Source organism: Herpailurus yagouaroundi, unplaced genomic scaffold, assembly GCF_014898765.1.
Source record: "Herpailurus yagouaroundi ecotype Mexico unplaced genomic scaffold, PumYag 29, whole genome shotgun sequence".
Taxonomy (NCBI): domain Eukaryota; kingdom Metazoa; phylum Chordata; class Mammalia; order Carnivora; family Felidae; genus Herpailurus; species Herpailurus yagouaroundi.
The window spans coordinates 117,824,516-117,840,859 of NW_024412377.1; the positions used below are offsets into that span (position 1 = coordinate 117,824,516).

Consider the following 16,344-nt stretch of genomic DNA (forward strand, 5'->3'; position numbering starts at 1 on the left):
ATACAACATGTACTCAGCAGTGACTGTTACTTGGTTTTGTGTATTGCTGGTTTGTGTCAGAATATATATGCTTTATATACACTGCATTTATAGCCCTTTTATGTTAGACCACAAAATTGGAATTTCCTTCTGACAGATAAATGAATGCCCCTGAAAGGTGTATGCTTTTGAATAAATACATATCATATTGATTTCGATGAAGACTTCTAACTTTACAAAGTGCTTTCTCGTGTCATTTTATACTCAAAACATTTCTGTATTAGAATGGCTATACTGAGTACTAGAAAAGGCATTGAATTATCCCCAGTACCAATATCTTGAGCCAAAAAAGTATATAAAAAAAAGATTCAAAAAAATAAAGTATAATTTGTTTAACACTAACCTTGCACTTGGAGTAGTTGTTAAGTTGGTAAGTGTGTCTACATATGCCAAATATCTGAATATAAACTAAATTATCTGTCCCATGTTAAAAATCAGTCAGAAACATATAAAACAATATCTCTACATTTTCAGATATTCTAAAATATTTGGTGTGGTTTCCATTGTCCTAATGTTTCTTGGGTTTTTCTACTATTTGTCTCGATGTATGAATAGGTTGTAGATACTTCCACCAACAACTTTAATTTCTCCTTCATCCCATTGTTTTTCCTTTTAAAAACACATAGAGATTTGTCACATTATAGGTTTCGCTTTGGAAATACAAAACAAATAAGACATATTATCTGCCTTTAAGAAAACATTAGTCATTTAAGAAGCTACCCCCTACCTTTTTAATAAAAAATTTTGAAGTGTCTTACAGGAATGAAGAAACAAAAAAGGAAAATACTAAATAAATGGAAGTAAGACTAAAAAATAAATAAAGTTAGGAAAATAATGTGAAGCCAGGAGTAGGATCAATGTAAAAAACGCACACCAAAACATTCTATAGCATGCTTTCAGAAAGTGGAGGTGCATCAGTAATGTGTCCTCCAGACTGGAAAGATGCTTAATACTGAAACATCCATCAAGCCCCTCCTTACCATTTATGGAGTTGTATTTGGAGTAACTTAGTGATAGGAGCAAGTGGGCAGGCAGGCAGATGAGATCAGGGACATTCTCCACGAGACTATTTTCCATCCCTATTCTCCACCCGTATCAGGACCTCCATCCCCAGCTTTTAGGGAATGAGGAGCATGGTGGTGAAGTCACAGGATAGTTACCTGAGGTGGGGCCTTCTGTGCAGCAGTCATCTGAACTAGTTACCCAAAGTGGGCTCTCTGTGCCCTTCCTTTAGGGAAGATGAGGACAAACCTTCTCTCAATCCATTCAGGGCTTACATTACTCTGCAAGGCCTGGAACATGTAGCCCCGAGGGAGGTCATTACACAGGCATGGACAAGATGGAGGGCCAAAGATAGAGTCACTGTCATCAACACTCCTACAATTGTTTACTCAGAACTTTCTACAGCTAGGGCAAAAGAAAAAACAGGACAGGATTTATTGCTATCAACAAGATGAAAGACCAGCAGTTGCTTAGAAGAAGTACATTTTTTTTTTTTTTTGGTCCTCAATTATGGAAACAGTTTCCCCAGTGGTTAGTAAAGGCACAGTACAGGATTTCTTGAAGAACTTTCTGACAGTAATATGGCAGTGGGTTTTATAGGGGTCATTATAATACTTCTTAGTTCAAGTAGATTACATATTAAAGTATGATCAGTAGAGAGGCCCAAACAGCCTGATCTAAGGATACATCCGTTTGTTGATCTGACTTGTGAATATCACTTACCATGCTCTGATGAGAATGCAACAACAAAAAAATCAAGCTCAATTCTCTGAATATAAGCTAGGGTTCTTTTCTTTTGGTTGTGGATTAAAGTTTGTCAACCAAAGTTACTTTGACAACCAACCCAACAAAAATTAGACTTGAGTGTCTCCTATGGAGGATAAATAACTTATCAAGGATGGTTTGCCAGAATGGAAAACCCAGACTTCCAAGTGCTCTGACAGAAGCTGACTGGAACAACCACAGTGACGTGGAACATGGGAGCTTGCGGAAGAGTCCTTAGAGGTGACACTTAAGTTAGACCTCAACAGATGAGCATTACTTTGATATGGAGAAGCAGGGATGGTCCATTCCAGGTGGATAAACAGCCTGAGCAGTGCAGGAAGGGGGTGACTTTACACAGTAAGTTCACAAACAGCCCTAAGTCGTATTTGTGAGGATGGATAGTGAGCATTGGCAGGCCTGACGCTGGAGAGATGGTACAGACTCCAGCCTGAAGATGTCTGAATGAGGGGCCTGAGTTTCCTCCCCTTTAAACCTCCCCATTCATTTCACCTGGTTCTCTAAAGAAACTAGAGCCACGCCAAAAAAAATCTGCAAACTGGGAACACTCGTTTACTACAAAACTTGACAAATGGTTGCTACATTTGCAGAAACCATGACTTAGCTGTCAGGAGCCAGTGACTGTCATTCTCCCCTTTATACAAATAAGTGTATTCCACAAAATAAATGAGAGGATTCCTGAACTCTGTTGGAGGGACTGGCTAATTATTTCATACACGTTCAAGAAATAGTGAGTGTCGGTCCACAAGTTTGTCTTGGTTTTTCTAAAGACTTTTGTACACGATGCTGCATTGCATTATGGTAACCTTATAGATGGTCTCTTTGGGATCAAGGAGAAGCCAGTTCACAAGGAACAAATTGGAAAATCATGAGAAACAATAAGCTGTATGACTGGATAAGTAATACAAAGCTTTGAAAAAAAAGTTTCCTTTCAAGTCTCAAAGAAGTCAGGGTAATCCTAATGAGAAAGGAGCTTCAAAAGCAAGAGGCATTTGCTAAGGATGGTGACTGCTCACAAGCAGTCAACCCACAAGGTGTACTGGTGTACTTTATATGTGTTATCTCAGCCAGTTACTACAAAGTTGTGTGATCTGTATTACTGTCTTGACATTGTAGATAAGGAAAAACAGAGGCCCAGAGAAGTTTAGCAACTTCCCCAAAGCTATGTAGCTTGTCAATGGAAGAGCCCATTTCCACCCTCCGAACACTGACAGCTTGGCTTTAGAGTCCTTCAACTTACCACCACCTTCCTTCTTGTTTAATGAAATGTTGGAGCTTGAAGTGCCTTTAGAATTCATCCAAATCCTCTTCCTGGGGTCCTTGGATAGCTGGGATCAGATCAAGTGAATGAGGCCCACTTTTTGGGTGCCAAATGTAAAGAGGCACCAAAAACCTCAATATTCAAATAAATAATAGTTTAATGTGGTTTTTAAAAATCAAAATTAACATTTATGATGAATAAAATATCAACATTTAAATAAAGACAGGATCTCTTTGTTAAAGACTGGATCTGTCTTAGGTTCCCTCTCTTTGCTGATGGCACCTTCATCCCAGCCTTGGTGCCTGGAGCAGCTCAGCATCACCTGGGAGGTATTCAGTAATTCAGATTTTCAGGCCCCACCCCAGACTTACTCCATCTAATGCTCAGAGGGTGGGACTCCGCAATCTGTGTTTGAACCATGCCCCCATGTGATACTGAAGTGAGTTGGAGTTTGAGAACCTCTGGTCTAGTCCAATACTTTCACTAAAAGATGAAAAGGTTGCCTATTAGTGGCAGAGTTTATGACTTTTCTTTGAGTTTGAGTTTGAGTTTCTTTTTTTAATTTTTTAATTTTTTTAATATGAAATTTATTGTCAAATTGGTTTCCATACAACACCCAATGCTCATCCCAACAGGTGCCCTCCTCAATGCCCATCACCCACCCAACCCTCCCTCCCACCCCCATAAACCCTCAGTTTGTTCTCAGTTTTAAGGAGTCTCTTATGTTTTGGCTCCCTCCTTCTCTAACCATTTTTTTTCCTTCCCCTCCCGCATGGTCTTCCGCTAAGTTTCTCAGGATCCACATAGGAGTGAAAATATATGGAATCTGTCCTTCTCTGCATGACTTATTTCACTTAGCATAACACTCTCCAGTTCCATCCACGTTGCTACAAAAAGCCATATTTCATTCTTTCTCATTGCCACATAGTATTCCATTGTGTATATAAACCACAATTTCTTTATCCATTCATCAGTTGATGGACATTTAGGCTCTTTCCATAATTTAGCTATTGTTGAGAGTGCGGCTAGAAACATTGGGGTACAAGTGCCCCTATGCATCAGCACTCCTGTATCCCTTGGGTAAATTCCTAGCAGTGCTACTGCTGGGTCATAGGATAGGTCTATTTTTTATTTTTTGAGGAACCTCCACACTGTTTTCCAGAGCGGCTGCACCAGTTTGCATTCCCACCAACAGTGCAAGAGGGTTCCCGTTTCTCCACATCCTCGCCAGCATCTATAGTCTCCTGATTTATTCATTTTAGCCACTCTGACTGGCATGAGGTGGTTGGTGTCTGAGTGTGGTTTTGATTTGTATTTCCCTGATGAGGAGTGACATTGAGCATCTTTTCATATGCCTGTTGGCCATCTGGATGTCTTCTTTAGAGAAGTGTCTATTCATGTCTTCTGCCCATTTCTTCACTGAATTATTTGTTTTTCGGGTGTGGAGTTTGGTGAGCTCTTTATAGATTTTGGATACTAGCCCTTTGTCCGATATGTCATTTGCAAATATCTTTTCCCATTCCGTTGGTTGCCTTTTAGTTTTGTTGATTGTTTCCTTTGCTGTGCAGAAGCTTTTTATCTTCATGAGGTCCCAATAGTTCATTTTTGTTTTTAATTCCCTTGCTTTTGGGGATGTGTCAAGTAAGAAATTGCTGCGGCTGAGGTCAGAGAGGTTTTTCCCTGCTTTCTTCTCTAGGGTTTTGATGGTTTCCTGTCTCACATTCAGGTCCTTCATCCATTTTGAGTTTATTTTTGTGAATGGTGTAAGAAAGTGGTCTAGTTGCATTCTTCTGCATGTTGCTGTCCAGTTCTCCCAGCACCATTTGTTAAAGAGACTGTCTTTTTTCCATTGGATATTCTTATCTACTGAACTGCTCCCCCCTCCCTTGACCGGGTGTGTTTGGCTACTTCCTAATCTGCTCTATGCCCCATTTGTCATGATTTCCTGCAAATCTGTTTCTTTCTCAGAGGCAAATCATTTTGCCTCTGAAGATCATGGTATTGTCTCTTTATGGTGAGGTATAATCATATAGAGAAGAAACCACATAAGATCCCCTAGGGGATTGTTTGGAGCAGTGGTTTTCAATGGTGGTGAGTTTTCAACCATGGTGGCATTCTATTTATTTATTTTATTTATTTTATTTTTATTTTTATTTTTTGAGAGAGAGAGAGAGAGAGAGCGAGTGAACAAGCAGCGGAGGGGCAGAGAGAGAGGGAGACACAGAATTTGAAGCAGGTTCTAGGCTCCGAGCTGTCAGCATAGAGCCTGATGTCTGGCTTGAACTCATGAACCTTGAGATTGTGACCTGAGCTGAAGTTGGCCACTTAACCGACTGAGCCACCCAAGTGCCCCAACCATGGTGGCATTCTGGAATCACCCCCGGGAGATTGGAAAAAGCACCACTGCCCAGACCTCACCCTAGCCAAGTAAACTAGGATCTCTGGATATAGGATTTGAATGCCACTATTTAAAAAACAACATAAGAGTGAAACCATATGGTATCTGTCTTTCTCTGTATGGTTTCACTCTTATATGGATCCTGAGAAACTTAACAGAAACCCATGGGGGAGGGGAAGGAAAAAAAAAAGGTTAGAGTGGAAGAGAGCCAAAGCATTAGAGACTCTTAAAAACTGAGAACAAACTGAGGGTTGGTGGGAGGTGGGAGAGATGGGAGGGTGGGTGATGGGTATTGAGGGCACCTTTTGGGATGAGCACTGGGTGTTGTATGGAAACCAATTTGACAATAAACTTCATATATTGAAATAAATAAATAAATAAATAAATAAATAATGAAAAACAACAACAACAACAAAAACTTTTAGGTGAGGGGCGCCTGGGTGGCTCATTCGGTTGAGCATCCAATTTTGGCTCATTTCATGATCTCACGGTTTGTGGGTTCAAGCCCCATGTTGGGCTCTGTGCTGACAGCTCAGACCCCGGAGCCTGCTTTGGATTCTGTGTCTCCCTCTCTGTCTCTGCCCTTCACGCACTCATGCTCTGCCTCTCTCTCCTTCAAAAATAAATAAACATTAAAAAAAAATTAGGTGATTATAATGTGCATACAGGATGGAGAACTAGGTTGGCCAATATGGCAGAAACCAAAGCTGGTCTCATGGCAATAATCACTTGTCACAGTCCACAAAGTATAAACTAAGCGTGATCCTTTCCACTTTTCTTGTCCTCATCTTCAGTATCTTCTCCACTTCTAAATCCTGTCCACATTAATGCACACATAGCTCTTAAATTTATCCATCTCTCCATTCCGACTGCCATATTCAGGATCAACTCATCATTGATCAACTTTGGCCTCCAAACTGTACTTTGTATCTGCCCTGGACACTTCCTCAATTGATGTGCCATTCTAGATGCATGAAAATCATTATGAAACAAAATGACTAATAATATATAAATTGCCCCCTCCCCTGCTTTAAAAACTCTCCATGACTTTCTATTCCTCTTAAGATAAGACAGACATCTTAACATGCCTCCTATGGTCCTGGGTGGTCTCAGCCAGCCCACCTCTCCCCTGACTCTCTGCTTCAGTCACTCTTGCCTTCTAGTTTGTTACACCCTTGCTACATGGCCTTAGCACATGCTGTTGCCTCTGCCAGGAATGTTCTTCCATCCCTTCGTAGCCAATGAACACTTAGATTTCTGTTATAACTTTACATCTTGGGGAAACCTCCCCTGACCTCTCTGAGGAGATAAAATCCTCTTGTTATAAAATTTTAAAATCATGTGTTTCCCAAAAGAACAAATAAATTGAGAAGAGAGTTGAAATTCACCTGGGACAAGCAGTCATAAATTCCTATGGCACCTTCTGCTTCACCTTCATAACATAAATAACAGTTGCAGTTTTACATTTGTGTGGCCATTTAGTGAGTATATTTATCCTGCAATAGAATCTGTCAAGACAGGGGCCACATCTTTTGCTTACCATTGAATCTACAGCAGCTAGCTAGTGCTTGGAACACAGCAGGTGTTTAATAAACAGTTGCTCCAAAAAAAAAAAAAAAAAGGAATGAATGAGTGCCTAGAAATGATGGCAGCAAAAGGAATGACTATGGGTGTTTACATATGGATTGCTCTCAGGACAAGCTCTCAGAACAAGAGATTCATCTTTAATCCAGGCTCTCTTTCTAGCACTGTTATCTTTGTTTTTTTTTTTTTTTTTTTTTAAATGTTTATTTATTTTTGAGACAGAGAGAGACAGCACATGAACGGGGGAGGGTCAGAGAGAGAGGGAGACACAGAATCAGAAGCAGGCTCCAGGCTCTGAGCTGTCGGCACAGAGCCCGACGCGGGGCTCGAACTCACTGACCGCGAGATCGTGACCTGGCTGAAGTCGGACGCTTAACCGACTGCGCCACCCAGGCGCCCCTAGCACTGTTATCTTTGAAAAGGCCTTCTACCAGGACACCTGGGTGGCTCAGTCGGTTAAACATCTGACTTCAGCTCAGGTCATGATCTCACAGTTCATGAGTTTGAGCCCCATTTAGGGCTTTGTACTGACAGCGCAGAGCCTGGAGCCTGCTTCGGATTCTGTCTACCCCTCTCAATGCCCCTCTCCCACTCCTGCTCGCTCGCTCTCTCTCTCTCTCTCTCTCTCTCTCTCTCTCTCTCTCTTTCTCTCTCAAAAATACATAAACATTAAATTTTTTAAAAAAGAAAAGGCCTTCTACTTCTTGAGCTGTTTTTCAAACTAGGCTTTGCTGCATTCCTTAGGGTCATTGGGTCAGACAGGGAGAAGGAGGGAAGGCTGAAGGGGCAGGTGGAATGAACCGCCTTTTAATCTCTTTCTGGATAACATTTATTTTGAGGAAAGAGATTAGTTCTTAAAAGAAAAATCATTCAAAACCGCTGTCCTAGAAGGTGCCTAAAACCCCTTCTGGATCAACATGTCTGTATCACTGTTTTCCAAAGGAAACTTGACTCACACCAAGTCTGAAAGAAATGAACAGCTGGTACAGTCAGGTTTCCGTTATTCTAGAAGGCTGTACGCACGTATACATGCAAATACAGGTGGGCTTTTCTTTTCAGGAAAAGGCCTTGGAGAAACGAAGCAGGCATATTCAGCCGCATCTGCTCCAGCAAAACACAGTGACACACATAGACATTGAGTCACTCCCACTTCCTGGGCTGGCAATTTAATAGGCTTCTCAGATTGTCGGGCTCAATTAATGGTATTTACTGTGAGCACATTCCTGGGCAGGTGGCTCCGTCTCTGGGCTGCAAAGATGAATGAAGCACCTGCCTTTTCATTGTGCTCACCTTGCCCTTGAAAGGGCCACTCCCTGGTGAAGTCCCCTCCCTTCTCCCTTTCCTTGGTCTTCAGGGAAAAGCACAGTCACAACAAAAACAAATTTCCTTTTTGTATTAATTAAAATGCCTGTCCCAGGAATATGATAGAATTTCCCTGAAGCCTTTGCATCGAGTATGCAATGGAAAGAGGGAATTAAAGCTATTTTCTGCAGTAATGGGCCTTGCCTGGAGCCCTGTGGGCCACTGGAAGAGGATGGGGGAGGTGAGGAGGGAAAAGGGGGGGAGGTGGAGGGAGGGAGCGTGAGGCAGCGATCTGACTTCTTCCCCATTTCCTTAGAGTACAACCCAATTATCTGTTTTACATTTGGGGTTTCAGTTTAGATTTCATTTATATCAAAGGTTACATAGCTTTAAAAAAGAAAAAGAGTGGGTATAAAAACCCACACATTTAGATGATACAAATAAAAACTCAGCACTTATTTGCCTTAATTACCTGAAGTTTTAAGACCTCAGCCTCTCTGGTAATTTCTTCCTTTGTCCATAGAGAGGTTGCTAGGTTTCACTAAAGTAGCTACTTTATTCATACCCACAAAAAAAAAAATAATAAATTCCATCCATTCTAAAATTTGTACTACATTATGTTACTGGGTCTGCCCAGCTCAAAATAATGAATATATTCATGTATTATTTAGGAGGAGTAATGCAGTGTTTTTCTCCATCTTCTAATTCATTGGCTTGCAAATGTTAGCATGCCCCAGAGTCTCCTACAGGGCTTGTCAAAGTGGGGGTTATTGGGCCCACCCTAGGGTACCTTGGATGGAGCCCTAGAATTTACATTTCTTTTTTTTTTTTTTTCATCGTTTATTTATTTTTGGGACAGAGAGAGACAGAGCATGAACGGGGGAGGGGCAGAGAGAGAGGGAGACACAGAATCGGAAACAGGCTCCAGGCTCTGAGCCATCAGCCCAGAGCCTGACGCGGGGCTCGAACTCACGGACCGCGAGATCGTGACCTGGTTGAAGTCGGACGCTTTAACCGACTGCGCCACCCAGGCGCCCCTAGAATTTACATTTCTAATGAGTTTCTAGGTAATGGTCATGCTAACAGTCCAGGCTGCACACTGAAAACCCCATTTTCATTCAGAAGGGTGCTAGAAATGGAGTTGTCAGAGTGGGTAAGGCACTGGGGAAAAGCCACACCTGTGGGGGCCAGGGTCTGCTGTTGGCCCAGTCTTATGCCTGAAGGCCCACCCAGAGAACCATTGTGTGTTTTGCTCAGGGCCCCTCAGTCCCACCTTGAGCGGATGGTGGACAAGTTTGATGTCCTCATCTGTGCTGAGTCATCTGTGGTTGCTCATGGAAAGCATTAGTGTCCTTAGTGGGAGCCAGAGTCCAGGTGTAGCTACAGGAAAGGATTTCAGGATCAGAAGAGTACCCCTTCCTTTCCAGATCTGCCTCTGTGGCTTCTGGTTGCAATCCACCATTACTGCTACATTTCTTTGAGAGGCACTGTGCCTTGTTTAATATACCAGCACCTGGTGGGAAGATAAGGATGCCCTGAAAATGTAACTGAGTGTACTCGGCCCTGACAGAAGAAGTAAATCAGGAGAAAGTAGAACTTTAGATGTGGATGCCATCCTGCTTCAGGCTTCTGATTTTCAAAGTGGAAATGCAAGTTCAAAGAGGTTATTTTTCCCAAAGTCCTGAAGCCAGGCCTGGACAGGCCTGGAGGGGGAAACGGGTGGCGGGGGGGGGGGGGGGGAAGCCAGGATGGTCTAGGGGCTTGAGGGCTTGTGGGGCATACACTGAGGGAAGGAGCTACTGGGACCAGATGGAACATGAGTAACCCCCTTCCTGAGTGCCCTTTCTGTAATGGCAGTCTCAACGTGGCCCCAAACTGGAAACCTCAGGGTTGCCTTGAACTTGTTTTTCTATGTCCCCATGGAGTCACCATGTCTTTCCATCAGTCTCCTTCTTTCCATTACCTCTCCTGCTGCTGAAGGCCAGGCCCCTCTGTCACTGTAGCCTTCAGATTCTGTCTGCTGTGCCTGAAATCAGTCTTCCATACAGACACCAGGGTTCTCTGACAGACATTTTCTGTCACTGCCTAGCGCCAACAGGCAACAGTCCCATCTTCTCAATATGGCACTCAACTTGCTCCCTTCCCTCAACTCAACTTGCCTTTTCTCTTTTATGGCCTTACATTCCCTTCCATACAAACCACGTTCCAGCTATATGCCACATGACTTAGAAGTCCCTGAACCACTTCCACGGACTGTTTTTACTTAAGCTACCCTCTGTTCCCTCCTACACTCAGAATTCTCCCAATCATTTAAGATCAAGGTCAAGCTCTCCTCTGTGAAGTGTTTCCCGATCTACCAGTAAGATCTGAAATCTCCCTCTCTTTGATGACCTGATGGCATTTTTATTTATGAATCTGTCATAGGCCTAGCTTAACTCTGTCCATAATGAAGGCCTGCTTATGAGCACACCCATACGTGTATCCTACTCTCCTTGATACCAAAATATAACCAAAAGTAAGCATGGTTGTTTATCCTTCCAGGATTCTGATGACTCCTGCATGAACACCGACCACATTGTTGTCATTTTCATTTATTGTGATAAGAGAGTTGAGACTTGAACCTTACCTCAGAATAAATTAAAACATGACATATTGCACAATATATACTGCTGATTTTATGAACATTGGACAGTTAGATCCATCCAACAATGATGATTCATTCCCGCCACCAGTAGAAAGTCCAAAAGGGGAAACCTTGCCCTTCTGTGCCTCTGCCCATTGTGTGTTTTACTCATAATCCCTAAGATCTCCCTCATTCTGGTCTTTGTTCTGTCATCTTGGGTGTGTTTTCTCTGTCCTGTCTTCTGAAGCTCATGGGTCTTGCTCACTAGAATAGACACTGTATTGCATTTTCCTGAGTCCCCAGAAGATAATCTCTGGCATGTAGTAGCTACTCAGGAAATGCGGAGTTGAACTTTTGGGAAGGCAGGTAGATGGATACCAAAGGCAATCCTTATTTCCTTCCCACCTTTTGGCAGAGTATCACTGTGTGCTTCATTGAACTGGGAAGTGCCTACATCGTCTCTGACTTCAACCTACACATTCAGCCTTAGTGAATTAGTTCTCAGAAGGTGGAACTTGTCACTGGTTACACCCCCAGTTAGAGTACCTATTTCCTTGGGCCCCCAGCCTCAGCAGAGAGTGTGACTGTTTCTATGGACAGATCATCTATTCCTTCATTCAACAGATAATTCTAACACTATTACTGTGTGTTAGAAACTGGGCCAAGGACTGAGGATACAATAGTGAAAAAGGCATGTACTCCTCCTGTTTAATGTTAATATAAATCCTGATTACTGGGAAAGCATATTGATGGGAAATACATCCCATTGTGTAGATTCAGAAAAGCCTCTCTGAAGAAGTGACATGTAGTGGAGATATTAAGACTGTGTAGGAGACAGGCAGCTGAAGATGGGGGACAGAGTATTCTGTACAAAGGGGACAGGAATTGTGGAAACTTCAGAAGCAAGAGAGTGGTGACTTAAACTGGAGATACCACTGCCTACAGAAAAGTCTCCTCTGGCCCTCCAAATCTTGGGCTGAGGGACCCTCCTATATGTTCCCAAGCATAATGTACTTCTGTACTCACGGCCATGATCACTCTGCATTATAATTACCTATTTACCTTGTTGATCTTTCCCGCTAAGTAATAAAATCCACAAGCACCAGCCAAGGACTGTTGGGGTTGATGGGTTGTAGCTCTCTTGTCCCTCAGGTGGAATAACTCTGATATATATATATCCTACAGCAGGATTTAGTCCCAGTAGTCCCCAACACTGAATTGCTTAAAAATGCATTATTGGCTACCTTCTCTCTCCTTCTCACTTTCCTACTCCCTTATTAATGTTTTCTGAAATAACCTCCCAAATAAACCACTCACAGTCAGATCCTTGGCTTAGGATTGACTTCTAGAGGAACCCAAACTAAGATAGTACTCACCAAATACCTACTGAATGCCTGAGTCCCCTCCTGACTTAGCTGCTTATTTGCTCAATTAGGCAAGTTATTACCTCTTCGAGCCTTCACCCTTTTCCCCTCCATCCTATAAAATGTCTTCCCTACCTTACCAGATTGTTGCTTGGCTCTAGTGATGGATGGTTCATGAAAAGTTTGCTTGAGTTGTATTGAGTTGTTGAAATGGACCACTTCCCTGTCATATGCCTATGTGACCTAGCTGGAATGCAGCCAAGTAAGAGCCAAGTGGCTGGAAGAGATTTTCTGACTGCCTCTCTTGACCTCAAGAACCCAAAATCTGCTCAGTTATTCCTGAAGTGGGTTCATACCTAGAGGGAAAACACGGTGCTTTAATGAGAGGTAGTTTTCTGTAGGTCACACAATAGCTCTGGGGCCTGTTCCTGCCTTCTGGCTTAAATAGCAGCTCTGGACCCACAGAGAATGACTAAAAACCATTCCAGTGTTCTCACATAGGGAATCAGAATTTGGTTTATATGTGACTCACATTCATGTAAAACTATGTTGGATATTTCTGGTTAATGTGACAGTGACGATAATGGCATTAATGATGATGATAGCAACTGTCATTTATAGAACCCCTGCTATGAGCTGGGAGTTTCACACTTACCACCAATGTAAAGCCTCCAAGCAGTCCTATGCAGTTGTCATTATTAACCCCATTTTGTCAATGAGAAAGTTGAGGCTTAGAGACCAAACTTCTGCTTAAGATCACACAGTGGCAACTTACAGAGTTGCATTCACATTCTCAGTCTCATACTCTGTGGGATCCTTAGTAGATTCTCCATCACAAGAACAGAGAATTAGAGTTCACTGAAGACATGGCTGCCACACCTTGTCTTGGATTTACCTCAGAGTAACGTCTTGTCGGTCATAATACACATGCCACCAGAGGCCAAGTGGGGAGCCTAGACTTCTGCCCTCAAGAGTGTGTAATGAAGTATCTCAACATCCCCACTCAGGTGAGATCACAGAAGGCCAAGTAGAAACCCATGACATTCATTCAGCCAGGTGCTATTGAGGCTCCCTGCACTGCGGGCACAGTGGAGACCACATGAGGTGCCTAGGATTCTGTCCCCACCTGGCGGTAGTGATGAGGCACCCCTCCTCTTCCCTACTAGGGGTGTCATTGGATACCTAGGGGAGAGTCAGAACTTCACCACCACCACCAGCAGAATCAAAAGCCACCTTCCCCTCCCCCAACATACATCAGGTGTCGTTGAAGGGAAACAGTAGCATGGAACTGTCCCTTTGATTCATGGAGGTATCAGTGGAGGCCTACCAAGCAGTCAGAACCTCCTCTTCACACTGCCACGCCTTCCCGGTAGTAATGAAGAGTCATCCCTCTCAGGTATTAATGGAGGCCAAATGAGAAACATGGACTCTAATCCCCAAAGGCAGTTATAATCCTGCACCTCTCCCCACTTCTTTTCTGGAGCAGTGTCCTAAAGGAAACAAGCTAAAACAGAAGGCTTAATTAAAATGCAGAGGCTCATGGTAAACTACCCAAACGTCTGGATATCAACTGAAAATCACTCATTGTACAAAGAACAAGATCTCAAATTGAATGAAAGGACAACAAATGCCCATACTGAGATGACAAAAATATTAGAATTATCTGACAAAGATTTTAAAAGAAGTGATCTTGAAAATGCTTCAACAGTAATTATAAACACAGTTGAAACAAATAGAAATATAGAAAGTTTCAGGAAAGAAGAAAAAGATCTTAAAAAAGAACAAAATGGAAATTTTAGAACTGAAGAATATAATACACAAAATTAAAAACAAAAACAAAAAACCCAAAGAGCGGGCTAAAAAGCAAAATGGCAGAAAAAGAGGAAACTATCAGCTAACTAGAAGATGAACAAAAGAAATCACACATTCTGAACAACAGAAAGAAATTAGCCTGAAAATAAAAAAATTAACAGAGCCATAGGAACTTGTGGAAATATAACAAAAGATTTAACAATCGTGTCTTGGGAGTCCCAGAAATAGAAGAGAAAGAAGGCAGGGTTGAAAAGGTACTCAAATAAATAATGACTTAAGACTTCATATATTTTTAAAAAAAGACACACACCCACCTTCTAAATCAGAAAACTGAGCAGATCCCAAACAGGATACGTGCTCTTTTGACGATTTGTATGCCATGAAAACTTATAGGAACTGATAATGAGAAATTGATCATCACTGAATTTTACATTCTAAATAAATCCATAGTACTTGACTAGATTTATAAAAACTATTGTTTCTAGAAATGTGAAAGAAGAAAACACACTCCCCAAATTGCCTTAGCACAAAGGCTCTAAATTATAGTAAAACAATATGTTCAGCTTTAACACCTTCCCCATTGTTAATGGGAAGTTAATTTATGTACTATTTAAGTGTTTTATCTAGTAAATAAAATTTGTATTATGGGTTTCCTTACATAAAAATACTCCTTGAATACCTACAGATACACTGACCAACACAAAAAGGTGATAACCATTTAAGAATATTGAGGAAGCTTTTAACCCTCCCCCCTCCAATTGTATTTTTTTCCATATATCTTTTTCTGTAAATATTAATGAAAATTACTTATAACCACCATTATCTGGTTCCTACCAATTCAGATGTGTAATTGAGTTGTTTGAAAGGTATATTTTTCATCATGGAGGTGTGTATCAATGTGAACATAATAGTTCCATTTGAGAACCTCAATTACAAAGAGATGTCTGTCCCAGCAAATAGTTATCTTTTGAAGTAGGCATTTTACATGAAAAAATTGGGGTTGGTAGTACAAGAGGTAGCAAGATAAAAATACAGCTTTTGAAAGTATATTTAAACTTAAATCTCTTGAAATATATGGAGTCATCAACTCCCAACTGTAATTAATGAATTTTTACCATAAATCACTTTTAATAATAAATTATGTTTCTGGTTACGTTTTTCAAGTCCAAATTTTGTAGGAACAAAGAATAAGTGTCTATTATTCTTTAAAAAAAAGAAAAAAACAACTCACTTCAAATATAACAATATAGGCATGTTGAAAGGAAAAGGATGGAAAATATATATCATGCAAACAATCAGAAGGAAGAAGGACTAGCTACAATTAACATCAGATAAAGTGAACTTAGGGGTGAAGAAAATTACAAGAGACAGAGGGGGCATTATATAATGATAAAAGAATCATTTCATCAAAGGACATAGCAATCCTAAATGCGTACTAACCAAATGTATTAAGCAAAACTGATATAATTAAAAGGAGAAATAGACAGTTACAGTTAGAGCCTTCAACACCACTTTTTTCTCAATTTGATAGAACAACTAGACAGAAATAACAAGGATGTGGAAGAGCACAGCAACACCCTCAGCCAGTAGGGTCTAATTGATGTTTGTGGAACATGACAGCCAACAACAGTAGAGCACACATTTTTAAGTGCTCATGGGAAATACACCATATCCTACACGATAAATCAAACCCCATCAAATTTAAAAGAATTAACATCATATGGAGGGTGTTATCTGACCACAGTGGAATCAAACTAGAAATCATTAGCAGAAAGATAATAGGAAACTTTCCAAACTCTTGGAAACTAAATAACAAACTTCTAAATAATCCAGGGTCAAAGAGGAAGTCTCAAGGAAAATGTAAAATATATATTGAACTGAATGAAAATAAAATACAATATATCAAAATTTATGGGATGTGGCTAAAGCTGAGAAGAAAATTTGTAGTACTGAATTCATGCATTAGAAAAAAAGAAAATTCTCAAATCAATAATCCAAGATCCTACCTCAAGAACCTAGAAAAGAAGAACAAAATAAGCCCAAAGCAAGCAGCAGAAGAAAATAATAAAATAAGAGCTAATTAGAAGCAAGGTATGATACGTGGCTGGTTTGGGGAGCATATCTAGTTTTCTCTAGTGGGTCCTAGGTTGGAAGTATGGGCAAAATATAGGGAAAG

The 16,344-nt window shown here is 41.2% G+C and overlaps 1 protein-coding gene and 1 long non-coding RNA gene across 7 annotated transcripts in view; one reads left to right on the forward strand and one right to left on the reverse strand.

Moving 5' to 3' along the window:
• The window catches only part of PPP2R2B (protein phosphatase 2 regulatory subunit Bbeta), a 515,907-nt gene that overhangs the window by 127,605 nt on the left and 371,958 nt on the right, over positions 1-16,344 (forward strand). The window lies entirely within an intron of this gene.
• LOC121016176 (uncharacterized) lies at positions 6,121-9,927 on the reverse strand. Its single transcript, XR_005784146.1, has 2 exons — positions 9,643-9,927; positions 6,121-6,447 (listed from the first exon to the last, which is right to left on the reverse strand). It is a non-coding gene; the product is annotated as an uncharacterized LOC121016176 (long non-coding RNA).